General features: G+C 37.3%; 1 pseudogene; it reads right to left on the bottom strand.

The window, feature by feature from the left end:
* Window positions 1–893: 893 nt before the first annotated feature.
* LOC141575618 (single-strand DNA endonuclease ASTE1 pseudogene) lies at window positions 894–23,310 on the bottom strand (annotated as a pseudogene).
* Between the last annotated feature and the right edge of the window lie 818 nt (window positions 23,311–24,128).

Here is a 24,128-nt window from a genome sequence, read left to right as displayed (position 1 = left end):
GCATCAATCAAACTTTATGTACAACAGATGGAAGATAGGTTTTTGTCCAAGGGCAGTAGTTTTCCAACCACTGCTGTTTCAGGGATCACACTCTCTCTATATAACTTATTACCCTCCACTAATATCAATTTTTACCAACTTTAAAGGAAAGTACGTATCTGACTACATTTTAGTCCATTTATCTTCTCCATTCCATGATATAGTTGTAGTAATTAGTATGTCTACATATTTGGAGGACGACATCAGGTAATTTTTGCTTTCAAACATAAAACATAATTTTAAAAAGTCAAGAGGAATTACTGAGTACTAAAGGAGATTTTAAAACTATGAGAATCAGTAAGTATGGAATAAAGGGAAGACTATTTTAGAAAATAGATAAACAAAAGATCTATTATCTTTTAGTGATTATGTTAAAAGCAGAGACCAAGAGGAGTCACAGGAGGTAGAAAACAAACAAACAAAAAAGGAATTCAAATAAGAACAATAAAATAAAGTTCCTTTTTTTATTGTCCTAGGAGAGTCACTGAGGCTTTATTTATTTTTTCTGTTTCTCAGACTTGATAATATCCACTGATCTGTTTTTAAGTTCCCTAATTATTTCCTCTGTCAACTCCCTTCTGCTCTTGTGTTTATCCAGTAAGTTTTAAACTTTTGGTTATTGTATTTTTCAGTTTAAATTTTTTCTTTAGTTATTTCTTTTTTCTTCTCTTCTATTTCTGTTACTTTAAACTTTTTTTCATCTGTTTCAAGAGTGTTTGTAATTGTTTCTCAGAACATTTTTATGATTGATGCTTTGAAATTATGTTGGATAATTCCAACATCTGTGTCATTTCAGTATTGACATCTATTGATTTCTTTTTTTTTTTTTTAAATCAGGTTGCATTTATTAAAAGTAGAATACAAAATACCTTGGAATTCACAGATTACCCACTACATGTTTATCCCCTAACAATTAATTCCGAAGAAAAGTCAGTCATTTAAAGGGCGGCAACAACAGTTTTCAGTAAGAATTCCACCTGTGGTGGCAGCCGGTGTTCATGCCAGCTCGGAGGCCTCCATGCATCCCTCCAGGTTCTCGACCATTAACAGCCCAAACCGATTGCCTCCCTCGTACCAACTTCTCACGTCTGAGATGGCCCCCACTCTGTTCTTGGACCCGCTGCTGCCTTGTTTCTTTTGCCTTTTTTTTTTGGAGTTTGACTTGCTTTTTGGTAGAAAGAGTTCAGCAGGGGCACAGGACCTCGTGGCGTGGAACAGGCACTCGTAAAGCTGCTGCGCCTCGGGACACCCGCACAGGAGCCCCTCCGCCGAGGCTGATGTCAGCAGGCGGCGGCACAGCCCGTGTGCCGGGCTCCCGCTGTACACGCAGGTGAGGTCGGGCTCCGGGAGAGGTGCGGCCAGCAGCTGGTTGAGGTACAGCCCCATCTGCAGACAGCACTGCCACTGGCAGAAGGTGTGGGCCGCGTCCAGGTCCAGCCCCGGGCCCGGCGGCGCCCTGGCCCCCTGCAGCTCCTCGCGCAGCGCCAGGGCACCGACCCAGCGCTGGCCCGCCTCATCAGGGCCGCGGGCTGCAGCGCGCAGGGGCCCCAGCAGCATCCCCAGCAGCAGGGCCTGGAGGTGATGCAGTCTCGCCTTGGCCTCCGCCTGCTGCAACCAGTAGCAGCTGACAGCGATAGGCAACTTCAAGGAGGCGGGGACGGGGTTTTAGATTTTCTTGATTCTTGGAGTAATGAGTTATTTTGGATTGTATCCTGGACATTTTGAGTATTATGTTAAAAGAGTCTAATTCCTATTTTACATTCAGGCATTCAATACATAGAGTTTCAAAACATATAGCCTGACCCACTTAGTGGGGTGTGGTTGAAATGTCAAATTAGTTTTCAAAGCCTCTGCAACACTGTACTGACCTGTCCCACTTGTGTGCTACCTAGAGGCCAACCTAGAACTTAGGTGGTATCCCACACCGTTCAGTCATCAAACTGCTGCTGTTTTGTATCTCGCTGGTTTCATGCGTGGACTACTGTAAGATCTGCCAAAAATTTGATACGCAGACTTAAAATATCCTCGTCTCTCATTTCATTTCCTCTGAAATTCTCCCTCTCCTCACTCTTTTGTTGGGAAAAAGAGTACACTGCCTCATTTTCCCAGGGAAAGAACGGTGAACAGAGCTCTGCCCACCATCTCCATAGCTGCAATGTCTGGTGGGGAGGAAGAAAAGGGCTTCCTTCTTATTGCAGGATGTGACTAGATGACTGGTCTTTTCTCCCAATCTCTGCGGTGTGAGAAGTGATGCGCCCATCTTATTGCTGGGCAGAGATGAAGGATATGTCTCCATCCATAGTTGCCGTAACCACATCACCTTGTTGTTGCAGGGCAGGGATGGAAGACTGGGCTCTGTTCACAGTCTCCACACTTGGTAATAAGGGAGAAGAGTGCAATCTTTTTATTACAGTATTCACCTGAGATTAGGTCATAATGTTTCTGCTCTGCTAGATCACTCTTTAACTTGTCCTCTGTCTAGAGAGATCAGTCTTGTTTGTTGGCATATTCATTTCGTTTGTGTCTATTGATATTTCTGGGTAGTAGACTTCTCCAGCACACAAAAAGAAATCCATATGAGGCAAAACGACTAAGAAATCAATGCTGGGTTATTACTCAAGTCTTGTGGTCCATGGAGACTCCTTCCTTTCTGAATCTTTTGAAATTGTTAGCCCATTGCTGTACAAATTTACTCTAGGAATCTTTAGTAAGGGGAGAAATGGGACAGAATGTGCTTACCTTATCATTTCCAGAACTAGAATCAGGAGGTTATTTTTGATATTTTAGTTTGATTGTCAAGGTATAAGCCAGATTGAAAAAAGGCTCACATGAGAGAGGGAAATGAGGGGAGAGAGGATATGAACACAGACATATATTTGAGAAATTTGGCCATTATAAGATGCAAAGATGGTAGTACAGGAACACATAGGCCCATGAAAGGACTCTGTTTTATCCCCAGAGGAGTCAACATGAGCATATTTAAATAATGGCAGGGATTAGGCACAATGCAGTAAGAAGCAGAACACAGGAGGAGCTTAAGATAGGAAAAGGGTCACATCCCCTATTTTAACTGGGGAGCATAAAAAATTGTAACTTTGTAATTAAGATTTTTTGGTTATAAACAATTAAAATCTGTTGCCTCTCTCAGGTTAAAGGAAGTAAATTTGAGATTTGAAAATACAGAAAGGACTTTATTTTACAAAGAGAACTGGAGAAAGATACAGAGCTGATTAGGGAAATTAAAGCTGGATAGATTTAGAGACATTTTCAAAAGATTAGTTGATATAATGGCACATAGAATTTAAAAAGAATAGGGAAGGAACTGATGACAGTGTCCAAGACATGAAATTAGACAAATAGAGGAATCTGAATGGAGGTCTCTGTGTGATCAAAAAACAGGTATAGGCAATGTAAATGCATCAGAATTTTGGGAGGAGAGGGGATTGTAGTCAGATAATGATGTAGTTAAACTTGTGAATTTATAGGTTGAGTGATTCTCCATGACAACAAGATGTACAGTTTGATCAGAGGAGTAAGTGGCCAAACTGGAATGGAGTGGAATAGTGGGGCAGAAACCGATAACTGATAGCCTATGGCGTTGATTGGGAAATGATAAAGTCCCTACTTTAAAGTGATTTGGGGTCATAAGAAAATAAATAGCATCAATAGGTGTCTTCAGGAAAGTGTTAACCTTCAAAGAAATATCTGAGGCTGCAGGATGTTTGTAACATACAGGTGGTTAAGTAGTGGTTCAAGAAATGGTTCAAGCACATCCTTGGGAGCCAGACAGCATGGGATTAAACCTGGTGAGCTATGGGGCCTTGGGCACGTTTCATAACTTTATGACTTCTAGGTTACACATTTGTAGTGTCCGTGCTAGACGATTAAACAACTGATACTTGTGGGCTTGTTACTAAGCAGTTGCCTCTCAGCTTAACTGCAAACCAAAATAATAAAGTGTTTTTCATCTGTAAAATTAGACCCTCCACACTGATTGTACTCAATTCCAGCTAAGTTCTTGCATAATAATCATTTCAAACATTACAAGTAAATGTGTAAATTGATAAAGCCTTTCCAGAAAACAATGTAGAAATATATATCAGTAACTTAAAAAATAAATGTTTCATACTTAGTAATTCTAGAAATTACTAGTATTATCATAGCACAGAGTGGTAGTCAATATTTTGCACAAAACTGTGCTTAGATAAGAATGATATCTGTAGCAGGGAAAACTCTGAAAATCTACATTCTGACAGTAGCAAAATATCTAAATAAACTATAAGGCACCCAAGTGGCAACAATCGAAGACTGTTGACTGTGTCTTTGATTGCAAGGGGTAAGGAATCTATAAACACCTTGTCTGTCTCTTCGTGTTTAGGTCTAGCCAATATACTTTTACCTGTCTCTGGATGGGTTCTGTTCTTTTATGGATAGAATACCACTGACATGAGTTAGAAGACAATGCTTCCCTTGCAGAACTGTCAAATACTATATGCATGGCTCATGTCTTGAGTGATTCATTTGCACTGTTTTAATCCTTTTTCTTGATTGTTCCTGAATACATTCCAAAATATTCATGTATCTCTTTGCACTTGTTTTTGTTTTCTTAGCTTTTTTTTTTTAATACTAAGAAATCAAATGCTAAGAAAATTGGCCTGTTTCATTTTGGTGGAAGAATTTAGGAAGACTAGAGCCCAGGAAATGAATAAAAATAAGTGTAAATACCAATTACATGTCTTTAAACTCAAAAAACTCTGAATGATGTGACAATTGTTTACCTATATTTGGGTTCAAAGCATAAGCCTTGTTTTTTCCTAAAGCATTTTGTCAATCATTAAAATAAATTTTATATTTTTGAACACTAAAGATGTAAGTACCCTATAATATTTTTCATTTTCTTTGAAAGTAACGTTTAATAAATTTGTCAATAAGCTAATTAGCCCATATTTCTGAATTACTCGATATACTGCATTTGTGGCTTACTAGGTATATATGCCTAAAAGCAAAAATTATTTTAATCAGTACTACATTAATTTTTGACTGGAGTATGGTATTAAAGTTAAAAAATCTTTTATCATGTTTAAATTTGTTCTAAAATCAAATATTTGACTAATTTTCCTATTCGAAATATCCCATTATGCTCTAAAAGTCAAATGTGTGTTATATGTAATAGTTGGTGTTGAATGCATTTTTACTTTTATTTAATTCAAAATACATGAAATATCCCAGGGATCATTAGTCTGATGTAATGAAAATTTAGGCTTTTCTCTATTTCAAATAATGAATGGTTATGTAAGTCAAAACAGCTTCAGAGCTTGTTGACTGTATTTTAGAGCCAGATCTAAAAGGTATAACGAATTCACATGCAAAGAAACCAGTCTCACAGTGAGTATAAACCTAACCTACTTAGAATAAATAGTTCAGTCCAAGACACAGTTGCTTTATCAGTGGCTTTAATTGGAAGAAAGGTTTGCAGTCACTCAAAGTAAAATATAATGGCTTGTATCAGAGTGTTACAAAACATATTCTTCTTAAGAGCAGAGGGGGGAAAAATGAAAAACATGATGAACCTTGAATAACAGCTCAACAGTAATGCTGTATAATTGCTTTTCATACTTTCTATCAGTAGTGAGGCTTTAAAACATTGATCAAAGATGATGACTATCACAAAGTGCTTAAAGTGCAGCACATTGTTAAATTTCCTCAGCTTCTGAAATAATTATAGCACCAGCAAGCATAAAGATGATCCCCCCACCTTCACCCGCCTTCCTCAAATGGTTCCCAGCCAAAGCAGATGGGATTAAAAGAAATCTGACATGAATGAGCTACATTAGAGCGTCAGTGTCAAAAGATATAGCACAAGCACTTGCCTCAAAGGGATAAAAATACTGTGAACGTTTCACACTAGTGCACACCAGAACTGTCACTCTCCTTACTGACACACACAGACACACTACTGAAATAAAGGACACAAAGCATACACAATGGATAAGAAAGTACAACACAGAAATGAGAAGTGCTCATTGCTGATGTAAAGAAGATTGCTCTCTGCTAAGACTTTACAGCTCAAGAAATGATGGGGAAAGAAAAGCTTTCTACCCATTCATCGGAATAATAGATAACGGGCTTTTTCAAGAATTTGGTAGTTTTGATCTATTAACATCTTAAACTCATGGTTTCACTAGAATTTAACTGTATGAATTTATTCATTCAATACATTTAAAAATAATTATTGAAATCCTAGTAAGTGCCAGGCATTACATAAAAAAAAAAAAACACAGGCTCTGTGCTGTTACAGCAGTTGCCTGTGGGGCAGATGATCATGCACCTTTGCAGTTTCCTACATCAAGTGCTCACTTTGATGACTCTGCTGTAGGACGCCGCTCAATTACAATTAGAGGAATTAGGGAGCAAGGGAAATTTAATAACCTGCAAGCGAGTCTCAGCCAGTGGTGTGAGTAGATAGATGTTTCATCCCCCATGTTCTCTGGAAGGATAAATTAAGGTCCATTCAGAGCAGTTTCTCAAATGATTTCCTGAGAGTGGCTTTAACTCTTGTTGCTCACGACAGTAAACAGGTCGTTAGTGCTCAATCACTGGCTTTATTTTTCATCTGCCCAATTTTCCCATTCTCTCCTTTTGTAACTCCATTCCTCTCAAAGCCTACGTGTTTGCAAGTGCTTGTTCTAGGATCTGCTTTCAGGGAGGAAACTAAACCAAAACAGCTGGTACTGGAATTAGCAATTAAAGTAGCCTCTTAAGATGGAATTCTGAAATGGGTCCTTATAGGTCAAACAGCAACAAGGACCCTACTGCTGGTGATAAATGAGGTGCTGAAAACTCCTCGTTTGCTTTACCACCACATTTTTAAAGACTCAGTCTTGGAGAGTTGAATGAGAATCAGGTGGAAGGAGGCACACAGGTTTATGCAATAGCTCTAACACGAATGCTCTGAGGGCAAGCCCTTTTAAGGGTTGTGGAGGCAGCCTACCTCCTTCAGTCCTTCCAGAATTCTTGAGGTGGAAGGATGCCGGCTCTCAGTTCAGCCAGCTCTCAGCTCAGGCCATGCTAGGAAATCAAGAAGGCCTCCTTTCTTGCAGTGTTTTATTTCCTGCAACTGGAGGACAGATAGCACTGAAAAATTGGGTCCAGGGTTTAAAACACTTGGAATGCTCAGCTTCTGGGAGTTTCCTGACATTAGTGTTGGGGTTGTCAGTAAGTGAGATGCTGAAAACCTGGATTTCTGGGCAGAATTGACCTGAGAATGTTGCACCTCCAGATTTTCCTGCTATCTCTGAACTTGAGAGAAGCATCTTCCCTTGACCTGAGGTGAGTGCCTTGAAATATATATTTTTCCCCCTAAGGTCATCCACATCTTCAGTGTTTGACTCAAATCTGCAAATATGCTTAACTCAGTATAGTCCAAGAAGGGAAATACAGTCCCTGCTACTAGTATGATATCTTTTAAGGTAAATTTCAGAACTGGGCTGATAGGTAAATCTGCACTAGCAGAAACTCTGAAATATGGATTGGAGTGGGACATTGAGAATCTTTCAATGGATAAGTACATAATATAAGGCTGGAGAAGCAAGGTTGTATTTACCTGGAGGAATGCTCTTCTGGAATAAAATACATTCTGTGTGAACACCTGGAGCTTGTTTTAGCCTGATGCTAGGAGGACTACTTAAATCTTGAATGCAGGTGTGCTTTACAATAAATGATGTGGAAATGGCAGAATCTCCTTAGCAAAGTACTAAGGATGAATTCACAGTGGTGAGCCTGAGAAAATAGGTTAATCACTTGAGACTAGAGTTCTATTAACCCAGCTATGTCCTTTGGAAGGCCCAGAGAATACTAAACTGATATGCAGTGCACTAGGGAGAGTCATCAATGTATTTGAGAAGGTTAATGTTGGCTGTTACCCGTGGGCCGGAATGAACAGTCAGTGATGCTTCTGCAGCCCTTGGCCTGTAGAGGTCGGGCCTAGGAAAAGAGGTGATAGCGCTTAGAGGCAAGGCGGACATCATGGTAATAGTAAAAACAAAGCAGAATGGTAGGGGATCCTCACTCAAATCTGTGGCTATGGCTGTTAGACCATGGTAGTCCAAGAAAGGCAATAGAACAAGCCATTCCGTGACTTATTTAACCAGAGTAAGTTATATCCATTGTCTCTGTGGTAAATTGTGATCCCTTGCTCAGTTACCAGATTTGAACCACTAAGAGCATACTGAGTAGAAGCAAATCTAGATACTCTTGAATAGGGAACCTGGAATGTTACTACATTATATGATGTCAGTGTTTTCCCAATATTTGCATAAAAGACCTGCAGCTATTTGAAAGAGTAGTTGTACCTTGGGGAAAGGAGAATTCCTTTGGATTGTTAAACACAGGATCTGAGCAAACACTGATATCAGTGAGACCTAAGTACAATCACCACCCTGTTTAAAGCTGGGTCTTACAGAAGCCAGATGCTCTGAAGAGTTCTCATCCAAGTCCAAAAAAATAGACAGACATGACCTGTGGTTATCTTCTTGACTCTTAAGTATATATTTGTGTTGTACATACTTAGCAATTGGCATAACTTTTACATTTTTATGTGGACTTACAATAGAACCAAGATAGTAGTTTCGATGGAAGGCCTTGAAATTACCCATTCCTGGCTTACAAAGTATATCAAGAAGCAATATAAAATGCTGAGTAGAATTGCAGACATTAATGCTGTTCTCAAAAACTGAAAGAAGATGTAGTAGATTCTGTCCCCTTTCAGTTTACCTTTTTGACCTGTCCAAAAAGCGGATGATTTCCAGTTAATGACACTGGACTAGGTAATCTTAGCAAGTGGCTGCCTCCATCACAGTCACTGTGCTGAATGTGATGTCTCTACCAGAAGAAATCAATACCGTCCCTGGCATGTTGTTGCCTTATTGATTTAGGAAATATGTAGGTAAGAGAATCAAGAGTAGTCAGTCGTTACGTGGGAAGGATAGCAGTAGCCTAGAGATGTCAGCTACGGCAGGAGGACTGAAGTATAGAGTCCTGAAGTTGGGAAGCATATGAACGCCCTCCAGAAATGCACTCTCACCATTTCTAAGTAACATAATATTCTATTCGAGATCCTAGTCGGTACAAAAGAGCAAAACAAATAACAACAACCAAAAACCCAAAGCTAATAGATTGGAGAGTAACTAATAAAACTGCCTTTATTCACAGTATATGGAAGAGCCTAAGGAATCTATAGAAAGGCCTATAAGAACTAACAAGTAGATTGAGCAAGGTCAAAGGATACAGGTGTCATATTTAGAAATCATTTTTGTTTTTATATACTAGAAATTCACAGTTGGGTAATTAAATAAAAAAGCAATACCAATGGATAGGACCTCAAAATATTTAGTATATAAGAATGCATTTAGCAAAATATGTGAAGGACCAATACAATGATACACACGGCAACAAAAATAAATCTCAAAGATATTCTGACTAAAGAAGCCAAACGCAAAATTGCACGTAATGTTTTATTTCATTTAAATTAAATGGTTGATATGATTTCATTTTAAATCTTAAGAGAGACAAAACTAAAATGTAATGATAGAAAGAAAAAAGTGGTTTCCTGGTGATTGACTACAATGAGACACAAGATACATTTTGGGAGAATGGAATATACATATATATATACAAGTATACGTTTGTGATAATTCCTTGAACTATACACTTAAAATCATTGAATATTCTGTATAAATTACACCTCAAATTTATTTAAAATGATTGAACAAAAATTTTAACAATAGTCAAGTAAGAATCATTGGTTAATCAAGTTTTGTGAAATAATGGAATTATTGAATGAGTATTAGTGAAAGTTGACAAGTTATTAAATGGGAATTGTTAAAATCATTTATGCTACTCGAAATCTATTTGAAATGTTAACTATTGTTAACTTTCAACTGGAAATGTGATTTAGCACTTCCAGATTTCTTCTTCCTACTACTGAAATCCCCAACCACTTCATCATGCTGTGTGTCTTTACACAAAACTATACTTTTTCCAGTGAATAATATATTATAAAAATAGAAATACAGTGAAGTAGAAGAAAGGATACCTCTATGCTCATTTCTGTAAAAACACATTTATTATTTTGGTATATTTCCTTCCAATCATTTTAGGCAAATATGTATATTTTCCAAGTTACATTTATACTCTACTTGCATTTTAAATATTTTTTCAAAAATCTCGTATCATGTAAATACATATTTTGGAATAACATTTTACTTGATAAATTCCTAGATAAATGTGTCTGTGGAATGGATATATCATAAGATACCCTTAATTTTTAACTTTCAGTTGTATTTTTTAAAAAAGTTAGACATTGTAATGGCTACAGTAATGACATGTGCCCACATAACATGAAAATAATGAAATTAAAATAAGCCTTTACTAATTTACTTTTTACACACAATGTATGAAATTAGTCATCAGATGGTGCAAACCAAACATTGTACGCAAAATAGGTATCTGAGGGTGTGAGAAGTTACAAAAATCTAAACCTTGAAAATTGGGTGAGGCATTATTATAGTGGACATATAGTTTAAAAAGATAAAATACATTATATTGTACCTTGCATAAAGACTGAATCATAGTGTAGGACTGTCAGATTGCCATGTAGAACAAGCATTGACCAATCAGATTCTGTCCTCAAGGACAACATGGAGCTAGTTAGAGGTCACTTTATCAACACCACTGCAGTCAGGTAGACCACACAAACCCTTTGCTGGGGTTTTACTGCCTTACTTTTCAGAGCTTGCTTGGATCTTGCCTGTTTCCTAAACTTTAGTTCAATCTGATATTCTGCCAATAAATCTTTTTTTTTTTTTTTTTTTTTGACATAAGCTAGTTAGATTAACTTTCTGGCAGGTTCACTTGCATCTCTGTCTACTAGATTACAACATCTTTAGGGAGCAGAAAATACAATTTTATTCATTACCTTATTTACAGCAATACCGTATAGGCATGGGGGCTAATGCATGTCTTACCTCAGTGAATGTTGGATGGATGTACGTATGAAAGAATATAAGAACAGTATGCATAGAACATTTTTGTGAAACTTAAGGTGTACTGTGTGGTTATACTGTGAACAAATTAAAAGGAGTAACGGGATGTAAAAATTAGAATTGTTGGTAATAATCTCAATTTGGACGGATTTAAAAGTCAGATTCAGATGTTTGTGTTTAGTTTGTCAGCAAAGTAAAAGTTATGAATGATTATTTTTATTTTTAAAGAAATACAGCAGAAGAAGTATATAGGATGAATTTGAGAGATATTTTTCATGAGGAAAATAATAGTTTTGGTTACTGGTTTTCAATCAGATACATCAACATAACTGGTGAGTGTGATAAATTTTTTAAAAACAAAAGCAAGGATTAGAATGAAGATTTTGGTAATGTATGCTCAAAATGTAACATTGTTTGGAATAAGCAACAATCAAATCATAGAATTTCCATAAGTTATTTAGGGATTGTTGATACTTTGGCATTTTGCAGATATCTTTGTGTTACTGATTACTAGTTTAAATCTTACGGTCTGAGAAAAAACTCTGTATGATTTCTATTTTTTTCTAACTTCTTAGACTTCACTTCCTGTTTACATGGATCACAGATTTCAGCCAAAAGTGGTCTCTTCTGCTCATGCCCTTCCTTGGCTGTGTGTGTGGCTTTCTAAATTCCCAAGTATATGTGGGCACTTTTGGTTGCACTAGTGCCCTAGAGAAACTTTCTTCTAAGCTTTTCCTTCCAGGCTTCAGCTGTGTCTTGCATGCCACAACTGTAATCTTTTGCCTCGGGTAACTCTAGGCATTTTGTTTGCCTAACAGTGTTTTTGAGCAATTTCTGCTGCTTTTCCACCCTGGTGAGTTCTGAATTAGGCAAGACAGGGATGAGTGTCTTGTATCAGTCTTGCAGGTATTTCCTAGACAGTTTAGAGCAGAGAAACTCAATAATCTATTAATAAGTTCTGCTCTGCTCCCTCTAGAAACAGTTACTAGGGTCATGCCATTACTAGGGAGCACAGACTGCTGCGTACCAGACTGCTGCCAAGCCATAGAGAGGTAAGGGACATGGAAAAGTAAAAATACCCCAAAATTTTCCTACCATTTGGAAGTTGCATTTTTTGAGTCCTCATTTGCTTGATTGCCATAGACCCTTAACTGCTTTCCAGAGATTTGACTATGTTGGTTCATTTAAAGGGATTATTGATACGTTTGGATTAAAATCTACAATTTCTCTAGCTGTTTTCTACTTCTTTGTAGTTTCATATATATTTTTTATGCCTTCTCCTGGTCTAATGTAGTACATTTTATAATTCAGTTATAATTCTTTAATTAATTAATTTTTTTTTAAAAAATCTAACTTTTAAGGGCTTGCCTAAAGGCTAGTAGTGCACATCTCAAAGTTATCTCACTATATCTTCAAAAAATTCTGTATCACATCATGTGTATTATGAGGACTTTCTAACCGTGTTTTCCCAATTCCTTCCACTTACCCCTGCTACTATTGTTATTATACATTGTATCTTTGAATATGTAATAGAAACACAGCACACTGTTACTATTTTATAATTCAAAGAATTTTTGTAGGAATTAAGAAACGTATTTAATTTTTTAAACTATTTTCAACTCTGCGTATTTGAGTTTCTGACCTATATCATACTTCTTCTTGATCATTTCTTATAGAGTAATCAACTGGAAATGTATTTCTCATTTTTGTCTGAGAAAAGCCTTTGTTCTTTAAGCAGTTTTTTTCTTCTGAATTAGTTGAGTTATAATTGAGGTACACACAATTGCACATATTTAAGTTGTGCAATTGGGTTAATTTTTGTATATATCTGTGCTTGCAAAACCATCACTACACTCTTGTCTCTTTTTTAATTTATAGCTTTCATTTCCGTTTTTTCTTTTCTTTAGTTGAAGTTTATTTGTAGAAGAAATTAGGTTTTTACTGTGTAGAGTTTCCTACATTTTAGCTTTTGCTGCCTGCAGTACTATTGTGATATTTAACCTATTCCTTTGTTTTCTGTTTCCTTTAAATTGGTAGGTGAATCTAGATGTCAGATTTGGATTCAGCCTTGATTTTTTGAGGGAGTGGGAAAGGCTACTTCTTGGGTGGATCGCCTTCTCCCTGTAGTAAGCCCTTTATTTTAAGCATTTAGGTTTTACCTTGAGTTGGCATTCTCCTTAATGTTTGATGAATGTTTTACTCTAAGTATAGACTTCTGGAAGAATAGTATGCTCATTTCATGATTTTATAATTGACATCCCTTTTCTACTTTTTTGCTTAGTTTTTGATGGGTCTGTTAATTTTTGCCATTTTTTCTCTATGAGGAGTGTGTCCATTTTCCTCCTTCGGTTTTCAGGATTTTCTTTGTGCTTTTCAGTAGTTTGACTAAAACACATCTATGGGTCCTTGCTGTACCATTTTACATAAAGGGCTTGAACATCTGAGGATTTTGGTATCCACGGGAATTCTAGAATCGATACCCTGTGGATACTGAGGGATGACTGTACATGGGTGCTTTTTGGTTTTGTTTTGGGGGGTTTGTGTGTGTGTGTGTGTGTATTTATACTACTTGGTATTCTTTAATCTTGAATCTGTGTTTTTGTGTGTGTCACAAATCTTGGAAAATTCACATTGTTCAAATATTTTTTTCTGCCCTATTGTCTCTTTCTTCAGTTACATCTATGTTTGACCTTTTAATGTTATGCCAGAACCGTTAGATGCTCTGTAATGCTTTTAACTTTTTTTCTCTTTTTACCTTAGTTTGAGTAACTTCTGTCAACGTGTCTTCAGCTTTGTTGATTCTCTCCTTGTCTGTATCATCCTCTGATTCTTCATCTCACCTTTGTTGTTGTGCTTCTTTATTTCTAACCTCTCCATGTGATTCTTTATCACAGCTTTTCTCACGGCTGAAGCTACCTGTCTGATCATTCATGTTACCTAATTTTTTCTTGAGAAATTTTAATATGTCATAGTTAAGTCAACTTTCCTGCCTGATAGTTACAGCATCTTTATAATATTTGAAGCTAGTTTCAAAGATTGCTCTGTGTCTTCAGACTGTGTTATATATTTTTGTGTGCCTCATTTTTGTTGAAAGTTGGGCTGGTTGTGTAAAACACTAGATACTGAGGTAAATGCTTTTTAAAACATATCTCTTCAAAGTCTTTAATGTGTGGGTTTATGCTAGTCTAGTCATGTGCTGGGCTGGTTTTGGAATTCTTATTTCTATGGTTTCTTTACATGCACCAGAGGCTTCAAGTGATAACTTTTCTAGTGATGTTGAGTTAAAGGAGTAGTCCAGTTTGCTACAGGGTTTTTCTGAGGTCTGACTTGTGTTTTGGCTTTGGGTGTATCCATAGGCTTGGTTTAGGGTCGTTTGTGCTAAATTTTAGGGAAATTTCTGTCTCTTGTAGCTTTCCCAGTTATTTTATACTCTTATTTTACTTGGCACTCGTTAGCATAAAATGGGGGGCACGATGGGGTACTATTTGATTGTACTGATGAAGCCTTAATCGTAGGCAGACTCTGTGAACCTGGTTCTTGGGGGTGTGGCGTTCACAAGTGTTCCTATCTCTTTCTAAATGTAACACTAAGCCTATCATGTATTCCTGTCCATCACTAACTCTCCCAGAAACAGTTTTTAACTACTTCTCTTGTAGGTTAAGGGTTTTGTTAGAGAGAGAAAATAGGGAAGGTGAATCTGGGTGAGGTTCCAGCCATGTCTGCTGTTGCCCTACCGTTACTACAGGGACGCTTTCTCAGGACTTTTTTTTTTTTTTTTTTTTTTTTGGATCTTGTCAGAGCCTGCTGGGTTCCAGAAAGAAAAGCCCACAAGAGGGTATCAATCTCCCTATGTTTGCATCTCTTAAGGGCTTCACAAGCTCATGTTAGCCCAAACTTGACCCTTAGCAACTTGTTAAAAATTACTAAGCTGAGTCATCTTACTGGTTTATATGTTGGAAACTTCTCTCCCAGGTAAGCAAATGCCTGGCTCCTCTTTTTCTCTTCAGTCTCCTGTTTTGCTCTAGATTCTGAGTCGCTGTTTGCCCTGCAATCTCAATTCCCTCGTGGGAAGTAGCTGTAGATTTCAGTTGTTGTTGTTGCTCTGTTAGCATAGAAATGATACTTCCCAGCTCTCAACGTCTCTGAGCTGAAACTGAAAGTCTCCTGTGGAATTATTTTGAACATAAATTTGATAGGAAGCTAAAAGCGTGTTAGAGTTTAAAAAAGTGCTTACAGTTTAGAATCCACATAGTTGGCTCAAGTTCCAACTCTTCCCTTTACATTTTCAAGTTTCTCTACAGAGAGAAATTGACTGCTGATCAGCACCAGGGGAAACTGATACAACTGCAGAGCTATTGTGAGATTTAAATGCCTACAAGGTAAGCATACTAACATATCAAAAATCCCGGGCAAAGAAATCACCCATTAAATATTTCTTTCTCTACTCTTGCTCTGGCAAAATTTTAACTTTGAATTGTCTGTGTCTGTGTACTCCAATGAAATACTGAATTCTCTTGAGAGTAGGAATGTTTTCCTATTTACATGAGATTCACTGACTCCTTGCTTAGAGCTTGGAACATATTTTTTGCTGAAAAAAATATTCTGTTCACCCAAATTTGTCCAAAGCTAAGCAGTAAGTAGTGCTAAGGAAAAGATTTACCAGATGTATTTTAGGTATTAAAAGCTCCTGCAAAAAGACCCTAACATTAAATGGTGGGGAAAAATTATGCCCAGAAGGGTGAACCGCCTCTCAGAAGTTAACTTTTCCTATCTGGAGAACTTTAGGAAATGATAAGTACACAGTGAAGGTTTTGCATTTAGATAACCTTGGTTTTTTGGGCTTTTTTTTTTTTTTTTTTTTTTTTGATTTCTCTAAGCTCTGTGAATTTAGACATATTAATTAATCTCTCTATAGTTTGTTTTTCTTGCCTGTACTTCACAGAATTTTGAGAATTAGAAATAACTTAGGTAAAGTTTCTGGCACATAGTAACGCTTAATAAATGTCATTCTTAGTTTTTACACAAAATCTTAGTTTCATACAAAAGGATTTTCCATGGTAGGAAAAAGGAAGAAAAAAGTACTCTATGTACAAAAGGAGCTCTGTTCTCAGTGTAGGAAAAGATACTTGTCTTGACCTACAGAAAATTAGTTCTGTGGAGAATGTGAATTCTCTCAAAATCACATTTCCTGGGCTGACAGTCAGGGTGCTAAAACAATTAGGCTGAAAGATTTATAACAGCCAATTTTGAAAACATAAACAAATATGCCTGTGTTTCTATCAGTAATTTTTAAATAAAGTGTTAGACTTATATACAGTAGCTGGAAGTCTGTTCAAATGGTCTTTCAAGATTTACTAGTTAAAGTTCTGCTGCTTGAAAGACATGAAAAAAATCAAAAGACTTACTTTTTAAAAATGGGAAGGGGATAAGGAAGGAGAAATCTTCTGATATTGTGGAATATTTATAGCCACAGACATGAAGGAGACTCCAGAGAATGGCTGGTTTATTCCGTGTCTCCAGACAGAAAAATTATTAGCATTTCTGAGACAAATGTTATTTCTATTATATAATAACATATGTCCATTTTTCCAATATCTGTCAGTTAAAATATTTATTAAAAATGTTGTTGCTTTAACTTGACAGTAAACTTCCTTTTGGATTTTTCATGGAGTGTCTTCTCATTAAATATTTCATTTCTTGAAATTTAATTTATTTTATCAAATTCCAAAAATTTCTTCTGGAGTTAATATTCAAAATAATATATTAAAAATCTTTCTTTAAAAAAACCAACAACAAAAAAAAAACCCTTTTAGTCCTGCTTTTTGAATTTCTAGATCCTAAACTTTTTTTGTGCATGGTAAAACATTTACATTTGAAAAGGAAATAAAACCAGATTAATCTATCTAGACAAGGAGAAGAATAATTAGTGAATGTTAATTGCTTAAACATTTATAGATTCCAGAGTACTTTCTCTTTTATTCTAAGTGATTCTCACAGCATTTCTGGGGGTGGAAAAATAACTTATACAACATCACATAAGTGAAAAATGGAAGAACCATGATTCATTCAAATCCTTGCTTTGCACACTAAGTATATCTGCCATACCTCCCATAACCCTTTCTATTTTTCCATGTCATCTGAAAGTTTACAGTTTAATCAACCATGCATTGATGACAAATATTTCACTTTTGGCTTACTTTTGACAGTTGAAGCTTTCATCAATATAGTTTTTCTTTTCTGCTAATATTGCTACATGTTTTGCATAGTATTACTTTTTCCAAATCATCAAGGTAATATAAAACTCTGACCTCCAAAATATTTGAACAGAATTTTGTTGATCAAGTTTTTTTTATTTTTTTATTTTTTATTAAACACTGATTCCTATAGGACATGAGTCATTATGTTACCAACCGGGAACTTGAACAGGGAACTCCTGCCATCTAAAATCCTTCGGTTAGTTTTGTATTCTCATAACCTACCACCTATAAACACGGACATTCCCACTTCCCTCCTCCTTCCCCCCTCCTGTCCCTTTTCTTTTTGGTCAAACAATATAATGCTCATGTTTTCCTGCAGTATAACTTCCCTACAATAGGCACCTAATGAACAAATCACATGTCACATTAGTAGAGAATATGGAGTTTCAGTATATGATGGAAAAATCAATTCTATGAAAAGAAAATTATAGTGTAGAAGTGGAAAATTTTTACATCTTATACAAATACTCATTTTGGAAAGCTGTTTTTTCATTTCTTGTAAATATTGGTGAAATTCAAATTTGATTTGTTTTCCAGCTTATTTGGAAAACAATGCGGTAGGGCTAACTTGATTTCTTTTACATAGCTTCAAACATAAAGACATTGATTACAGTTAAAAAATCAGCATAAAATGCAACTGGACCACAGTGCCACTTATGTAACGTTACCCTCTCTCTTTCTCTTTCCTTTTATAGGATTACAGGAAAATAATGTGATTTTAATTGGTAGTAATGATAACATGCTTTTTGTTAGGTTTCTGTAAAATCTGCAATTTTAATTTATATTATTATGCATAACTCTGTCATAGGTTTATCCTAAAAGATACCCGGCACCTTTGCAGGGTGTTATTTGGAAATCTAATGGCCTTCTCTAGTTTTACTCATGAGTGCATTGTTCTCATTCTCAGAAATAAATCGTTAAAAGGAACATATCTTCTACATTTCCTGCAGTAAAGGATGACAGTTAAATGTCTGAAGGAGGAAAGAGTGGATCAAAGTAGAGGAAATAGAGATGGATGTACTTAGTTGTTGAATAAGAGGTTCAGCCATGAAATGTATCGGGAAAGCTCTCAAGGATAGAAAGTCTAGACAGGAGTTAATTAAAATAAATGTGAGCATCACTGCCTAATTGTGATCATTTTCCTCCTGTATCTACTTGATCTCACTTTAATCCTCACAGTCTAAATATAAAATAGTGGCCAGCTTTAGCAATTACTTTGCCAAAGCTAATCCATCAATGACATTTAGAGACACCAAGGGATCTGAAAGGGATTTTGTTTTTGTAAACTAGAGATTGCTTCTTTACTTTTTAACCTTAAGCATAAATTGGATATTGACCCAACTCGTTTTCTAGTTGGGAGATGTGTTTTCCTATCCTTGCACTGTTACCTAGGATACCAAGCCCTTGCTACATTTAGACACCTGCATAATTGCTCTACGTGCATTGTATCAGGTCACTTGTGAGGCAAATCAAAGAAACTCATCTACCCAAATAAGATTCTGATAAAATGAAGATCGTAAAATAATATTTTGAAGTTTTATGTTTAATTATTTTTCAGACTACTCAGAAAAACTGCCTTTCTCCAGTACAATTTTTAAAATTAATTTCGCAACAAATGGTGTTTATTGCTTATTGTTTCTAGTTTGTAACTTGATTCTGTTAGCAAAACACTGACTGATTTTGTGACTTTTGCTGCTGTTGATTATGGTGTTGATAAAAAAACTAATTCATTTTAATTTACATGATGAAACCATCAGTAATTTTTAAATGAAAGCTTTTGAATAATATTTTGATAGTTGTTACATAATCAAGTGAACTAAATCTCTAATACAATTTTTCATTATAAAAATATACATTTTATGTCAGAAATAGTCATTATATAAAACTATTCTTTGTTCGTTTTTCTAAACTTTTTGTCTCTAGGGGATTCATTTCAGTAAATCATATGATTCAATTAAATAGTGTCTTCTTACCATCTTCAATCTGGAGTCTTAGGTGAACTTTCAGAAGTGTGTTCCATTTCCTCACTGAGCTGGTAGTTGCTGAGTGTGTGGTGAGTGATGGGATAAATGGATGCCAGATGCATATCTTTTTCTTGGTCTCATGTGATGTAATGAGGGATCTTCTGTGCATGGATCACCATGTAAACCCAGATAGTGATGCTAGCTAAGGTCCTATAAGAAAGGCAAATCTGTGTCCAGAAGGAGTCAGTTCTAGTCCTAATGAAAGGAGTCCACTGCTGGCAGAGTTCAGTGTAATCACCTTGCCACTAAGTAGCTCACTGCTATCTTCTAGGAATGATTCATAGCAGATCTTATGCATTGGACTTTGGTGGACATTCAGAGGCATCAGAATCTAGATTAGCCTTGATAGGCGAGTGTAGCTCTATTGCTGGTCATCATGGGCCCATTTTAACAGCATGGTTGTTGATGATGGCTGACTGACCTGAATTTGTCAAGTCAAAGCTCTACTGTTAGGGAGATTTCATCTCATTGGTGATTCAGGGTCATACTGGAGGGTGACAGTAGCATAGAAGGAGTGTATCTTTAGTTTGCATCCATATATGAGCTATCCCAAGTTCAACCTTATTTTCTCTCCATCGTCTCTTGAAAGTACCACCCCACTCCCACCACCCAGGCATCCATAGATGTGACCTTAGGGAGAGGTGTCGGGACAACACTGGAGGACATGGGAGTCTGGATCACTTGATTGTGCAGCTAATTTTCTGCCCTCTGGACCAACCTGTGCCCTGTCCTTAACATAACACTGTCTTGTGATGCATTGCTTCCAGTTTTCCCCAGCCTTTTGACTTGGTAACTTGGTAGGTCTGACAGAACTTATTCATGATGAGCATGATTTTTTTTTTAACTGAATTATAATTGACATATAGCATTTATTAATTTCAGGTGTACAATGTAATAATTTGGCATTTATATACATTGCAAAATGGTTCCCCCAGTATGTTTAGCTACCATCTGTCACTGTACAAATTTACAATATATTTTTTCTTGTGATGAACATTTTAAGACTTATTTTCTTAGACATTTTGAAATTCATAATACAGTGTTATCGACTATAGTCACTATGCTTTATATTACACCTCCATGACTTGAAACTGGGAGTTTGTACCTCTGATCCCCTTCACCCATTTCAATCGCCCATGATAGGCTTTCCTAATTAAAAGTCACTTGATATCCCTTAATCAAACTTTCCATCTTTACAAGTGCACAGTAGACTATCAAATGCTGTTTTCAGATGATGGCCTGAGTGGACTATAGAAAATAAAAAGACTTCACATGATGATGCCCCCCGCTGGGGCTTGACATACATTCTAAGGGGTACTATTCCTGCAGAGTCGTATGGCTCACGTAGAAGGACCCAAGTAGAAGAATCGTAACCTGTATCTGCTGCTGATAACCTTTTCCGGCTCTGGGTCTCACCAAAAGCTCTCAGCCTTCCAAATCACCTGGCAAATGAGTCAAAACAGAAATAGCCAGTATGAAATATGCTGTATCCAGTACAAAATGCCTCCCAGGTTCCGTGTATCGTGTGTAGTTGTGAATAGTGCAAGATCTATTGTCCTTTACTTTTGCAAAAACCTTGTCCCAGTGCATTGGGCAACTAAAAACGTCACTGGTGTGATATGTTCCATAGCTTTTTAGTGTTTATCTCCCATCCTCTGGGACACGTGGATCTTACCAAGGCCTCAAATATGCTTGTTCTTTTTGCTCAGTTGGTTTGACTATCATGCCATTAATATAGTGAACCAATCTAATAGTCTGCAGAATATCCCAATGGTCTAGAATCCTTGAGAATATTTTATGAGAGGAGGAGAGTTAACATAATCCTGTGGCATCCCATGTGAACTGACTCTGGCCCACTTTCATAGTAAGGCACGAGAAGAATACATTGACCAGATCAATTACTCCAAACCATGCACACAGGATCGTCTTACTATGCTCTTGAAGAGAATAGCTCCTTTTGTACAATTTGAGGTAACTGACTGTCATTCTCTAGGATCAATCTTGTTTCTGTAAGAGCTGGCATGATGAATAAATGATATAATAGAGACGACAGTCCTGGAATTCTTTAAGCACTTACAGGGAGCACTGACCTCTCCTATTTCCTTTGATATGTGGTGTCACTTTATTTAATGACTTGGCTCTGGAACAGGTAGTTTTGCAGGCCTTCTGTGAAAAAAGTTTTTACGACACAGGCCAAGAAACCAATTTGGGGAGTGGTGTACTGAGAGGGACGTTCACTATACACTTAAGGACTGGGGAAACGGAGACTAGATGATAATGAGTCTGTGAAACTGATAGAACCCAATAAAAGCCAGACCTGGGCCGGTTCTGTACTTCCTGCTTTGTCCCCGCCTTCTGCCACTCTAGCGAGAGTTACCATGCTTCAGGTGCAATGTATCGGGGTCAGCTATGACTCTGTCCATTGATTCCCCCAAATATTTATATATTCCCAGTCCCTAGTGTATTGTTTCCAGAGTAAATGGTCCTGGACCTTTTGGGGACAAGGCTAGATGAATTATTGGTGCTTATGTATAATGTAGCTTTTCAGTGTCCATCCTTCTGGGAACTTGGACCTTCCTTCAGATAGTTCCAGGCCTGAAAACTGGCCCAGAACCAGAATGGGGGCACAGCATCATGAGTTTTTGAGTGTCTGCCCCAAGCCTCCTGATCATGCATCCTTAATTCACTTTGATTTGACTTTTCAGATCAATGATACAAATTGACCCATCTGTCTTTCCCTATATATCTTCCTGGCAAGGATGTCATAGCCTATTAAAAGTGTCTATGGCTGGGTATCAGCCTCCACCCTATTTGTACTCTGATATTGTTGTTTATTACACTAATTACCCCCACCTTCTTTTTGACAGCTGATGACCATCACATGACCTACTTTCTTTCAGGAAACTTTCATTACTATTCCCATTGCCATCAGGGAACCCAGCTCTAATAGCTTTCCAACTGTCAGACCTGAACTACAGTCTTACAGAGGCTGCTCAGTTTCTCATCAGTGCTTGCCTTATTGTCTGCGTAAAAAGAGTGTCCTTTAGGCCTCCTTTAAAATATAGTTGACTAGTGGTTTCCAGCCTTATGTAATTGGTAGCCATTTCAACATTCCACTTTGCTAAGCTTCTCAGTTCCTTTTTACACTGCCTGTTATGGTAGTTATGGTTATTATTTTTCACTTAGTGGGGGACATTGCCTTTTCTGGGCTTTCTCCTGCCATTCTACCAGGTCCAAACTGACTCCTGGATCCTTGAAAGAGTATTAAATATAGTTTCATAGGAGAGTTTCCCAGTTTTATAAAGTGTCCCTTATCTTTGTGTCATGATACCCTTGACATCAGACTTTCTGCATCCAGTCCCTTACATAAGTCTGACTCCTGTTTGTACACTTGGCAAGGCTATGTAACTCTTTTAGTTATAGTCCTTTCACTGCCTTAGTAGATCAGGTGCCATCCCGCTGAGTCATGTTGTCACTTAACACTGGTTGTTGTTCTCATGGACAAAACTGGAGCGGAGGTGCAGATTCCGGGGGTTGGTCACATGTTGTCCCTTAAGGCAGCAACTGGTAGATTTTCTTTGAACAAGGTACATGAGAGCTTTAAATGTGGAGGTGTCCTGGAGGATTCTGCGGGAGTGCTGAGATTTAGGAGATGGAGTTTTAGGGGATGCTGCAGTCTGAGAATGTTCAGGAGCACGTGGAGATTTCATGTGTTCATGTGCATTGTGACAGGTGTCCCCATCCCAGGTCTAAAGGTCCCACTCCCTCCTAATTCGGGCTCCATCATGGTGTAATGGAATTGCTAGATAGGAGGATTCAGTCTTCTCTGCCGCTGCATTACCTTTATACCTAAGGGCTGACCTTGAGCCTCAGCTTTTGCCTTCCAGCTACAGGAGATGAAAGTTTCCATTTCTTTTGCCGAGGAGGCTCTACGGCTTTTAAACGCATGGTCTTAAATTGGTGATGAATTACCTCAGGCATTTGCTATCTTTCTCTAGTTCATTGATCACCCCCTAGTCACAGCTCTGGCAACTGTGTTTCTCATAATCACTACTTCCTTTCACTGTAAGCCATTCCAGGTCACCGTTGGTGAGAGTATTAACTATTACACTGCTATTTCACGTCGGAGGTTATCAGTGTATCACAACAATGGGATCTTCATTGCCAATAAATAGGCCACTGAGTAATCTATCTCCAAAAGCCCATTTTATAAACTGCTTCCTCCTGGCACCATCTGTTGTTAGCCTGATTCTGTAGAAAACTGAGTTTTAGGAATACTGGGGGATACTTTAGTAAGTGGAGCCTTTAAGAAGTTGAAAGAAGCAGGATTAGGCAGAAGGGAAATTCCATTTTATAATCTTCAGGTTTTGTTTTGTTGTGCTTTTTGTATTAACTCAGTGATTATCAAACATAGCAGCATATTAAGAATCCTAGCAAGTGTATTTTAAAAGATACCGGTACCTGGGTCCACCACTGATGGATTAAGTCACAATCCCTGTGAGTCATTCTCAGGGACCTTTAGGTTGTAAATGCTTACAAAGTAGTTTTAAAGTTGAGAAACTACTGCCTACTGTTTTGGGCTTATCAGTTAAGTTACAATCAACCACTTTTGTGGCTGCATTCCTGAAGAGACTAGCAGTCATGCATCTGTATTCATGATTCTACTCTGCCAATATCAACTGTTGCTCCTTGGTGTATCTTTTTTGGAACCACTGGAAGATAGTTTTTTATTTTGACCTTTGTAGGCTGTGACATGGATCATTCCC

The sequence above is a fragment of the Camelus bactrianus genome, chromosome 3 (genome assembly GCF_048773025.1).
Source record: "Camelus bactrianus isolate YW-2024 breed Bactrian camel chromosome 3, ASM4877302v1, whole genome shotgun sequence".
Classification (NCBI taxonomy): domain Eukaryota; kingdom Metazoa; phylum Chordata; class Mammalia; order Artiodactyla; family Camelidae; genus Camelus; species Camelus bactrianus.
This window is presented reverse-complemented; position numbering and strand designations above follow the sequence as displayed.